Source organism: Metopolophium dirhodum, chromosome 1 (assembly GCF_019925205.1).
Source record: "Metopolophium dirhodum isolate CAU chromosome 1, ASM1992520v1, whole genome shotgun sequence".
Lineage (NCBI taxonomy): Eukaryota > Metazoa > Arthropoda > Insecta > Hemiptera > Aphididae > Metopolophium > Metopolophium dirhodum.
The window spans coordinates 48,379,262-48,392,724 of record NC_083560.1 but is presented as its reverse complement, the minus strand read 5'-3'; positions in this window follow the sequence as shown (position 1 = coordinate 48,392,724).

Here is a 13,463-nt window from a genome sequence, read left to right as displayed (position 1 = left end):
ATATATATATATATACTGCATATTATACTGTACGCGCGCATACCCCACGAGTCCTGCCGCCGCGACCCAACCATTGTTTTTTATTATTTATTTCCCCGGATTTTTATACGTTTTTTTTTTTTGCCGTCCCTCGCGGTCCGCGGTGATTGTATATGGAAAACAGATGTACCCCATATTTATTATACACACGTACGCGTACACGTATCTCTGTATATAGTGATATAAAATAATATATACGCGGGCGGCGGCGGCGGCGGCGGCGAGCGCAGAATATTTTTCCATTGATGACGAAGGAGCTCATAAAAAGCAATTCGCGATCCCCCGACCGCGCCCGGTCTTAACTCTTGAACCCCCGAAAACATTCATTGGCCGTCCGCACAAATTACACCCGTTTTTTTTTTTTTTTTTTTATCATTCTTTCCCTGGTTTTTATTTATTAGTGTACGGTTTTATTACTTTTTTTTTTCCCCGACCATTTCTTTTATACATTCGTCCGTACAGATATTGCGGTCCGTACACGATGACATACATATATGTATGCATACACACATACTGCGTATTATTATTCTACACGCACGGATATAATATTGTAAATACGCGGGAAACGACTGAAAATAATAATATTATGTATAAAATGTTATCATGATACGACAACTATAATACTTACGAGCGCGCGCTGTTTACCATGCGGCTATTATAATATATATTATTATATTCGTACGCTGCTCCGATTTGTATTATTCCACTCAAATCCGAGTTTCAAGCACTCAGCATATTACGAGCCCAGTAATAATAACAGGAACCTTTATTAAAAATAGTTAAACACTAAACTGTTTTTTTCATCGACGTGCTTGTTACGTGCACCTGTTGTGTTCTGGTGCGAAAAAAATTGGAAAATTTACCGTCCGCTTACCATATTATTGTCATTGATTCCACGTGTCACACGTTTTTGGAACATTTACAGCGCAAAGATTTGTATTCGATGTTTTCGCGGCGTAATAAAACAAGTATAGGTAATAACGTTAGTCCTGTTATTAGCCTGAAAAGTGTACAACAAATAATTATTATAATCGTACGGCGATAATATTATGTAACCTTACTACTGCTATACATAGGTAATTATATTGTTATAGCCGCGATGGTTCGATGTACAGCATTCAAATGATGACGATAGTCCATAATAGCGTTTACGCGAGCATCATTGATGGAAAAAAAAAAACCTACAACACAACAATACGATAATCCAAATTACCCGTTTCTCTTCAAATTACCCTCGTGGCCGCTCTCCGCAGTACTTATATATATATAATATAGTCTATTCTGTAATATATCGTGTTCCCATAGAAATTGTGACCAATCCCATTCAGGATTTGACCCACTGAGATGAGGTGGAGATGCGAGGAGAACAATCCTCGACGGCACAATACAACAATCAACAATGCAGCGCGGCGGTGTTGTATTGTCGTACAATAACACCTGTTTTGCGGGAAATCGTTCGTTTTAAATTTTAGACACGATGCACCCTCCCCCCCCCCCCTTGCCCGCCAACACTTGGTCGAAACGGTCAAACCAAACAACATTACGGCAGTCACGAGGGATTATGTAATATAATAATATGTATTATTATTACTATTGTATATTTTTTGTACGATAATATTATTATTTTTTTATTTATTATTATCATCAATACGACGGACGAGCGCAATAAAATGTGTGACATATTTGAAAACGGTATACCTCCTATATGCCTACGAATCATTATTATTATTATTATTATTATTTATAATAAATGGTAAATAATATAATACAAACATCGAGCGGATATGATATATAGTGAGACGACCGAGCACGTCGCTACCTATATGTAAGATATTATATTATTTATGATTTTATGTATATTCCAAAACCGTGTTTTATTTTGTGTCGTTTGGTCGATATTTTCACACGACTCTGTCAAATAGTTTGAGGCATGGGTACGCGTGATTATGTAAAAATGAAATTCTCATTGAAATCGAAGGTCGCTTGTGTATACGAAATAATATAATAATAAACGCGAAGAGTGTTTTGTGCAGGGCGGCTGAAAGAACTTGGTAGCTTTCAATAATTGAAGCGTGTCCCGCCTATATTATATCCTCGGGCTTTAATTCCAAGTCACTGGATTGCTTGTATTGTTCCGTGGGCGTGTTTTCCTCTTATTTCTCCCCCTTTTTATATTTTGTCGAAAAAAAAAAAGTTTCGACGTGAAATCTGAAACATTTAAAACTCGATTTTTCTTCTTCTTCTTTATTATTATTATTATTTTTCCCTGCCGGAGAATAAAACAACTACCCAAATCACGCGAAACAAAGGGGCCAAAATGATTGGTAGGTATTTCAATTTGTCAAATTGGTCACCCGGAGCAGCAGGTATTGTATATAATCACTATAATCGAATGATGTATGACGCCACTTTGTTACGTGAGTCCTTGTGGTCACGGTGAGTCGCCAAATAATATTGTAAAATGTTAATGATATTATTTGTTTCATATTTTAAAACACTTTTGTATAATATAAAAATATGGAGAGCATTTTGCGATTATTGATTTTTGCGGCGTTTTATTTTCGGTTATACAAAAAAGCATAGGTGTGTATAATATAGGTACCTGCGGGGAATAAACCATTGCAACCATGGTTATGAATTTAACGCATTGAAAAACAATGAAATACACGTGCACCTACTTTTGCACTTAGACGTCATAGACAGATGATATAGACACGGTGCAAACAATTCCAAAATGATAAAATGTGAAATTGTGAAAATAAATTTAATAGTAAAATTCACAATTATGTAAGCAGGAGGTACCTAATTCATGACTTAAAAAGTAATGTTGAAAGGTAATAAATAAATCAATAAATATTTAAACTGCCAGCTATATACAAATGGAAATTTGAATTAGGTATGAAAAGTATAAGTACCAAAGTAATAGGTAAGCGTATAAATATTAAATACAAATTATCTTTTTGAAGAATTTATGCAACATCCATTTTATATATTTACTATAGGTACCTATTATGTTCAAAAATTATATACGTAGAATCAAATTTAGCGAAATTCTCCCTAAACCCTATACTCACGTGTATAGAGAAAAAAAACATTTGAATAAATGCATTAGGTAGTTGCGCTAACAAAATAATATTTTGAATTCATTTTTCCATGATATAAACATAAATTATAATCTATCTTAATCATGTCAATAACTGTACAAATGTCCATTTGTTTATATTAATTTAATGTAGGCTAAAAACCTTTGATATTTAGCCCTAATAAATTTATAAAAAAAAAAATAAATAAAATAATATTTGTATCTAAAAACGGTGATGTGTTCAATTTAGAATGAAATTTATCAATTTATGAAGAATCGTAACAATACACTGCAGCTTTAATTATCATGATAAATAATAATAATATAAATATATCGTGTTGAAACGATTACACTAATTTTACATTCAATCGTGGTTTTCGTAAATTCAGAATATTGTTGACGATCTCCAGACAAGTTTCGATAATTTATACCCAATAAAAATACTTACCATCGTCATAATACAACGATAGTAAGTTATGTGCACGAAACGCCGAACGGTTTTTTCGCGAAAATTTCGCTCGAAACGATATCGGCGAGACGCGTCGCATACAATATACCTGCACAAAGGCGATATTGTACAAATACAATATTATCATTATTATTATAGGTACCTATATATTATACAGCTGCTGGTGTGCTGCGACAAACAATAATTACATTATATTATTATATACCATTTATGTGTACGGTTAACAATTCTATCTGTGCGGTGATGTCCGGTTTCGGTATAGGTACGCGGTTGTTTTAAATATCGTGCGGAAGTATGCTCCGCGGACCGAGGAGATTTCGATCTGCGTGCCGCAGCGGCGCGGCGGTGAGGTGGTGTGGCGGCGGTGGCGGGTCACAGCAGGAGAGGAAGTAATCAGGAACGCGGAGTGTACAAAAACGCAATTACCTCGGTTGTGTTTTGGGATCCGTTTTGAAGAACAAAGACCATCAGCTGTATAATATATTATTATTATTATTATTATTATTATTACGGTGCCTGCGGGTGTACAAGCGGAATTTCTTGCGATTCAAATTATTATATTATTATTATTATTAATATTATATATGTGTATAACATGCGCAAGACGAACACCCTGTGCTGCGGCATAACATAATAATCAACTGCGTACATGCCACGCATTTATAATAATATTATTGTTTAATGTAAAATATCTAATACGCGTGGGTGACGGGAGACGGATAAATTAATAAGCAAATTATCGATTCGCACGCACTGCACACGTGGACCTGCACGGCCGCAACTATAGAATTTATTTGTCGATAGGGTGGGGGGAGGGGGGTAGCAAGGCAAAAGCACAGTTAAAAATAACCTCTAAGTATGAAGCCCCACACGTCCCCCTTCGAAAAACGCGACATTAAGTAAAAAAATTCTCTTACCACACTCAGCACGTTCACCTAATATACGACGTAAAGACTTGCGAATAACTGACACACGTTTATACTACCGGAAGTTTAAGTACTATATACGCGCGGATCACAACCGTTCGGATGTTTTAAAAATTTTTTTCATGAAAATAAAAAATAATGCATGGTATCTGTTCATATTGTATTAGGTATAAAATATAAGCAGAGGTGAGATGAAAAATAGTAGAACCTGGTGATCTGAGATATGGACCTGCAGTGGTACTATACTCGAACGATTCAAACTCTGTATTTATTTTTTTTTAAATAATTAATTTTGGATAATTTTTTTATAGGTACTTTTATACACAGTGATAGGATGCCACGCAGCAATTTATTTTTAAAACGACTAGGAAGATTGGCTGGTGATGAAACGAGATAAAAAAAAAATAGGAGGATTTGAGTTGTTTTAGACAATTGTATGTAGAAATATGGGATGAGACTAATGCGAGCACAAGTATAATTTTTTTCATTGAGAGGTCTTGGCGGTGTAACGTGTGGTTACTTACGTTCGTGCTAAGGAGCGTTTACCATCAACCGAACATTTATAGATTGAAAAGACTGGAGTGACTTTAAATTAGATGCGCTGAAAGGGACCCAAAGTTGATAGTCGAAGCTAATAGAGGTCATTGAAGGACAAGCCGATTGTTTAGAATTATGATTTTGCTTTCTAGAGAGTTTTTAGATCGAAGAAGTTTTATTAGTTTGAGGAGTCAGAGATTTAAGGATTTTATACGGGTATTTAAAGATAATAAATATTAGTTAATGGCTGTTTTGGGATTTTGCAGCCTTTTGCTGAAACTTTAAGGTAAACCATAAAATAATGATTGTAATACTAATCTATTTGTAAGTACCTAACTACACCACGTTAAGGTATAGGTCGAAAACTGGAACAACTATAATTGTAAACTATTTTACAAATTTATATAAAACATTAATGAAAGTAGGTAGGGATAAAATTTATGCTAAACATATAATTAAACATTATAGTCTAGGGTTATTAGGTATTAGGTACTTTTAGTATTTAGTAGTTAACTCTGGTAACTTATTTATATTAAATCACTCTACAAACCAATAATTAAAACAAAGACAAAACTGATGTTCCAATATTTGCGAGAACTTTGTATAAATTCAGTGTTGTGATAACTTTCTAATGAATTCTCAATATATCCCGTTTTTACCGTTCGTACATCTTGGGGAGGAATACTTAAAATAAAATGTGTCATTATAATCGTATAAATCATAAAAATAATCATACACACTTTTAGCTATTAATTACAATATTCGATGGAAACTTAAGAAAAAAATTTTGTTGAAGGTGGCTGCAAAATATGTAACAAATAATAGCAACCAAGATTTCATCAAAAAATTACCAACCAAAAACTCGACCACATTCTAATCAAAGTTTATAAAGATGAATAAAATACTATCAGACCAAAGAGGTTCGTTTTTTTTTTTTTTAATCAATTCTAATAAAACTATTAAGAAGAACCTGCGAATAGCATTATTACGTATGTGCCTCCAGCTGCTGTGTGCTTTATCGTGTTGGTACCTAACCTACTGTATCATTTTCTTTTTCTCGATGAATATATTTATGAACTAAATTTGAACATGGTCAAACATGAACATTTTCAAAATCGAAACTAACGAACGCGGTATTGTTGTCTAAAAGCTTGAAAAATAACGTCGCGTCAAAACAAAAACATAGAAGAAAAAACGCTTTTTAAGATGTAATTAACATTGACAACGTTAATGGCGAACGCATTAAAAAAAATATTGTATTCAGTAGCTCTACTCTGAAATGTATTAACTAGCGGTCATTGTGACGAAGGTTACCTGCGCGATAATCATCCGTTAGGAAACTTAATCGTTTCGTATTTTTAATTACATTATTATTAATAACTTGGAAATTTAAAAACAAATTGTGGTTAGAAACAAAAAATATTATAAAAATAACTTGATGATTTTCTTCGTAATTGAAATCTAAAAAATAGAAATTTTAAATCACTACTTCTCTAATATTGTTTAAATTATTTAATACAATTTGCCCATACTGACAACGATGTGGAACAACTAGCAATGCGCCTTAGATAAAGGGCGTAAATATAAATTTACATCTCATTTTTTTTTCACACATTATTTAAATACATAGATAGTCGATAGTGAGAAATAAAATAATACTACTGTAATATTTTAAACATAAATTGTTTTATTCGCACAATATAATATTATCGTATATAATATCATAAATATATATGCATGTGTAATATGAGATAAAAGATTTATTTAATACATTTTTCGTTCGCTGTACTTTGAAAACGGTTAAGAAAATATTAGTTTATCCTCTTGGGAAAGATACGAAATAATTCAATGCACCGACTGAACTTGAATAGACCTATACACACAAGCCCCCGAGGAGGCTTTAGGAGGGGTTTAAATCTGCCCGGATTTATTTCGCAATCTTGAACGAATGTTCGACGTGGTTAGGCGTTTTAGAAATAATACGATATTATTTTATATAGGTACCTATATATTATTATAAAATATAGAAGAAAAAAATTATATAATGGATACACAACACGATTCTCCGAAAACCAAATATTTACTTAGCCACTATAACAATGAATATCTGACATCTGAGTTAAATATATATAATACATAACAAACAGTGTTCGTTACAGCCGATGTGTTTACTTAACAGCGCGACAAACATGGAAAAAAACCGATCAGAACAGGTACAAAATGAATAGTTGTATATAATATATTATTATACTGTAACGGTAGGTACCTATATATTATATTTAACCATTTAGATTTTAGTATTCAGCTGTTGTCATTTCATTTGTATATTTACGTATGAATGCTGTACCTACGATTAATAATAATTAAACAGTATGACCGGTGAGCCTAAATTATACAGTTCAATATATAATTATTATCATTAATTAAATACGATAAACTATTTTCATGATTAATTACGGTACACAAAACGGACACTGTGTTCGACTATACGACTTTAAAAGGAAGCCGACGCTTGACAATTATATTATCAATACATTTTCCTAAATCGAACATCGGCAGTCAGCAGTGGCACCTCCACTCATCAATAGCAGATATTATGTCCTTATCGTGTGGTAGGTAGCAGGAAAAATAATAATTTTAGAGTTTTTCGGTTTTTACTCTTTAAAGACCAGGATCTAGTAGTTGTCCCCGCCATATAATTGTATGTCCTGAATTGACTTTTTCGCCTATTTTGCTGCCTCCCCGTGTTGGATCACTTCGATGATTTTTAAATCAGTTTTCTTTCAATTTTGACGTACACCTATACATATTGTAGAACTATTGATACGCGTACGATGCGTGTGCCTTTTTGTGGGTATTTGATACGACAAAAGTTGTTTTATTAACGATCGGCCCGGTTCCGTTTCGAATTACCTAATATTATAATATTACGTACAAGGTGTACAACATTATAAAATATTGTGTTCATGCCGATTCGAAATGAAATCCTACCTATGCATGTAATTATTACAATGCGGACATCATACGAAACTGTTGTCACGAACTGCAACGTATGGGATAATTATATAGGTACGCATTTAATATACGTGTGCACCGTACACGGAAACAAAGCAATATTATTGCAATTTGTTCGAAATCGCATAATAATATATAGTGTTTAAGTAATATTATTACCTACAGAGTTATTTAAAATGCATCATCCGTCGCCGTTTGCACCTGGCTCCGTATATAGGTCACCGGGTCCACGCCATGTGACTACGTCTTACTTTGCAGAGATATTATTATGTTATAAAAACTGTGTGCGTACTTCCGTTATCATCGACCACAGAGGAGCTAAAAAAAATTGCGGAGTCGATTACAATACGGATGCGAATGGAATAATACGAGTTCCGACTAGATGTGCGCTGTTTGCGTGACCATAATATATGCAGGGGAACCGACATTGAACATATTTTGTGGTACCATTAAATAATTTTGAAATATTATTATTTTTGTTTAAATGTATCATAATATTATTATTATAATAATTAATTAATCTTTATATATATATAAAACAATGTCGGGTTAGTTACACCATTCAACTCAAGAACGGCCGGAACAATTGTAATGATCTCTTATTATTGTTGGATTCGTCTCCGCCCAGAATAGCAGAATAACTGTTAAAATATAGGAAAAGTCCATCGGAAAAGTAGGAAAACTGGATGGCAAAAATACAATAGTGGTGCCATCTATCCGGCAAAAAAGAAACTAAATAATAATATATTTTTGTTTATTTTAAAGTTGCTAGTTGCTACTGTAGGTCATGCTTGAGTATCACTTTAGAACTATGTATTACATTTTGTCAAAACTATAATATTTATTAGTAAAAATGGTATTCCTAACGTTAATTTTCCGACCGTAACGTTGTCCCGGAAACCTACCAGGGATTGGACCGAACCTAAAAGAACCGGTTCTGGAACCGGAACCTTTAAAATATTAAGAACCAGAACCGGAACTGGAACCAGAATCTCTAAAATATTAAGAACCAGAACCGGATCTGGAACTGGGACATTTAAAATATTAAGAACCAGAACCGGAACCGGAACCGGAACCTTTGTTTTAATAAATAAAGTACCGGAACCGAATAGGAATTTTTAAATTAAATAGGTTCTTTTAGGTTAAAATATAAAATAATTTTATTTATCATAATTTAATGGTATTACTGTTTTGTGTATAAGCAATAATGTATGTCTATATGAGTTTTCTAATATTTCTCATACTATTAATTAAACCTGTATTCCGTATAGGGGTTTAAAATGATTGTACTTTTCGGTACCTAAACTGTCCGGAACCGATACCATTATTTTTTTTTATCAAAAAACCAGAACCTAACAGGAACAGTTATAATGTTTTTGGAGAACCAGTACGGGAACCGATACCTATAAATTCAAAAACATGCACATCATAAACGACGTACGCACCTAGCGGGCTCTACCTAAAAATATATTGCTCGCATAATAATGTCTCGCGGGAGGGATGGCTATAATATATTACATTATAATATAACCGAACGTGCCCTGACCGACTCACTGACCGATCAACGCATAGAACAAACAATGGTAGCTATAATTGAGGCTTGCAATTTTCACGGTACCTTCGTACCACCATGTAGGCGTGCACGAAGAATGCATCTTTTGAAATTCGCATTTTAAAGCGCGGTGCTTGCACAAGTTTTTTGAGATTCAAGATGATCGATGGGAATGTTTAAGTTTCGAGCACCTGCAGCACACACCGAATGGTGAATATTATTAAATAACGAATCGAACAAAGTATGAATCGCATGGATACTTAACGGGCGACGTGTAGTGCACGGGATCAGCTAGGTACCCAGTATTAATCTAAAAAAAAAACGACTGAAAATACGGTATAATACTCAGCATTAATTGTTATCGGATCAATCTGATCATCTATATAATATTATTATAATGTTGGAAACAGTGCAGACGTCGGTTTACGAGTTGTACGACTATTATGGTATTATTAATAACAGTGGGCTAGATAATAATAACATGTACGGCGACAATGCGACGACGACCGCGACGTACGATTAAATTATTATTACAATATCGTCGCGATATTAAACCGGGTTTTCCGTTACGATGATGATAATAATAATAATAATAATAATAATAATAATATAATATAATAATGAAAATCTGAACTCCGGGCCGGCCGTCGCGTCGGTCGTCGTGACGTTGGCGTGTATACCGTTTCCGCGGGGGAGGCTCGGCGTTTCGGTAGCGAGGCGGCGGCGGCACCTTTCTGCCGAATGATTAATCGCGCGAAACACAACGTCGGCCAACTGCGAAAACGTCGTCCCGCGCGCGTTTACGATTAGATTCTGTCGGAGGCCGCCGCAGCAGCCGTCGGGGCGGTCGTGTACATAATAAATCACGCTGCACTCTGCTCGTGTACAGTAAGTATATAGTACGCGTACATTATTACGTATATATATATATCTCGCATCGCGTCGTATCGTATTGTATTGTATACGGGCACTGGACGGCCGCGGGTCGGAGAGAGAGAGAGAGAGAGAGTCAGAGTGTAAAACGAAATCGTATTTAATATTATACGGAATATAATAATATGTAAACCGGGTTGCACGCGGTCCGGCTATAGTCTATATATATATATATATATATATATGCTGTGGTGACCGAGACGTATTATTATTAAATATTATATTACACTGCGGCGACGACGGCGACGACGGCGACGACGACGACGACAACGACGACGGTGATGATAATAACAATATATCGACAATATTGGGATGGCGGTCATACAGCTCTCGTAGGAATAGTAATAGTTAGTCTCGTGGTCTCGTCACTGACCATGTAAAAATTAGAGGGACTACTGCGCATACGAGGGTGGGAGTTGCGCGTGTTCACCAGCCCAGGGAGCGTTCATTAGCGGCTATTCAACCGCTCTTAACGCGTCCGACCCCGTCACCGTCAATTTATGTGATGTGACCGTCTGTGTATACACGTACCCCTGCCCCCGTCATCTGTACAGTTTTTTTTCGGGGATGATGTGTCGCGAGTCGAACGACTTTTGTACGCGCATATTATCATAATAATATATATATATGCGATAAATTATTACATAATATAGTGTGTAGTGTGTACATAGCCGTCGACCGCCATCGACGGTCTGGTGCCGAGACCGATATAATATACGCCTATTAAGTAAATAACATATTATATAAGTTGTAACCTATATATGCGGCATGCGTTTGGGTTGTAGCCGAGTAAAAGTATTCAAATACTTTCCAAGTACCTACCTACTCAAATACGTATTTTGAATATACTTTAAAGTATACTTGGGCAAAGTATTTTAAATGATTTCTCAAATCATCTGTACCTATTTGAAATCAAATAGTTGTTCTTTTGGGTTTATACATTTTGTATTAATCATGTGTGATACAAAACAGTTAAAAATCGAATTTATAATAATACATTTGAGTTATATTCAGCAGAAAATTCAAACTTTCGACAAAAAAAAAAAAAATATATTATGAGCAATTTTTAGTTACACCAAATGAAACGATTGAAAATATGAAAATTGGTTTAGTTGATTTATAAAGAAAAAAAATTAATTTGAAAATATCTATAAATACTTTTTTTAGCTAATTTATCAATACATGTTTAAATACCCTTCGAAATAAGTAGGTGTCTGTACTGTACTTGAATACTTTTAAAAAGTGTCTTTTACAATATTGCAGTAGTTGTAAGCCTATATGGTATTAGTGTATTACAGTAAATAAATTTGAGCATTAAACATTTGCAGCAAAGATAACGTATAATAATAATAATAATAATATAATATTATGATAATACAATAATTATTTTTGATTTTTCTAAACGTACGACTCCTGCTGCAGCGTGTTCAGGCAATCAGGCAAGAAACTTTTATCATTATTGGAATGTGAGATCGGCCTGTAATCGATATTAATATTGTTATTAATACGCCACAGACAGACGGATTTATTTTCCTTCCACTATATCAAATAATAATAATAATTGTTACTACCTAGGTATATGGCTATAATATCCAATTAAATGTATAGGGTGTCTTGTGTTTTTATTTTTCAAAGTCAACCATAACAATAATATTTTAATAATATGTTTTTACTTTTTAAGAGGACGTCACACCCGCATGTGTTGTCTCCGTCTTACAGATGTACAACATAACAAAAACTGTTTTGCGCGGGACAACTTTTATCTTTCTGTGTTTCCAGTAGTGGCCACAAAATTTCTCAACACATAGGGTAGAAAATTATTTTAGATAACATAAATACAATAAAAGTTATTTGCATCTAAACATTTGGTTTTTTTTTTTCATTAGCTTATAAAAAAATGATTGGATAGTGCTATTATAAAATATAAAGCACGCTGTTACACAGATAAACTTCTTATTGACGTGTTGCAAAAATTTGGTAGTTCTACAACAATTAATTTGGTGCGAGAAAAGTTGTCCCGCGCAAAACAGTTTTTGCTATATTGTACATTAATTGTAAGACAGAGACAACACATGCGGGTGTGACAATATAATATCCTCTTAACCGTTGTATTTTATTTCGACCTTTATAATATTATCTTGCCGGGTGTGACAAAAATATACCATTTAACTAACAACATGCATTATAATATTATAATATTATGCCTCGTGTGCGGGTTTCTGAAATTTGGATTTTCCGCAGAGTTTTTGCGGGAGGTGCGGTCAAGGGTTCGGGTTTAGTTCGGGTGCCTTGGGCATATTAAAATATTACGGTTGCCGACTAAAAGTCGACGTATATTTGCTTCACGCATATAAATATATATCTTTTGTGCGACATTACATTATACACGTATATATATATATATATATATGTATGTATATAATATATATATTCTATGTATGTATACTGTATTTCCGTTGTACACAATTTCCGCATTCGTCGAGGCATAAATCATAATAATAGAATACATAGTGGGTACTTCGACCCTACACCACTCACCGCGGTACACACTGCTGCAGCGCGATCGTGTATATAAGTACTTTTGCGGATTTTCATATTATTTTGTCTCATAATAATATATACTGTATTATTATTATATAGGACGTTGCCGGCACGCCGTATTTCACGTCGTCGCGTGCAACAACTGAGACGCTTAAATAATGTTACACGTTGCTGTACCATCGATTTTAATAATTGGTATTTATTACGCCACCAACGCGGATCGCAGTAATGATACTGATTTAGGTTTTTTTTCATTAATTGTATCCTCTTCTTTGTACAGCCCTGTTGGGCGCTATCAAACGCTAGGACGGTAGGAGTTTCAAAAACGTGGGTAGGCATTTTTTTCTTTCAGTTTCCATATGGCTGGAG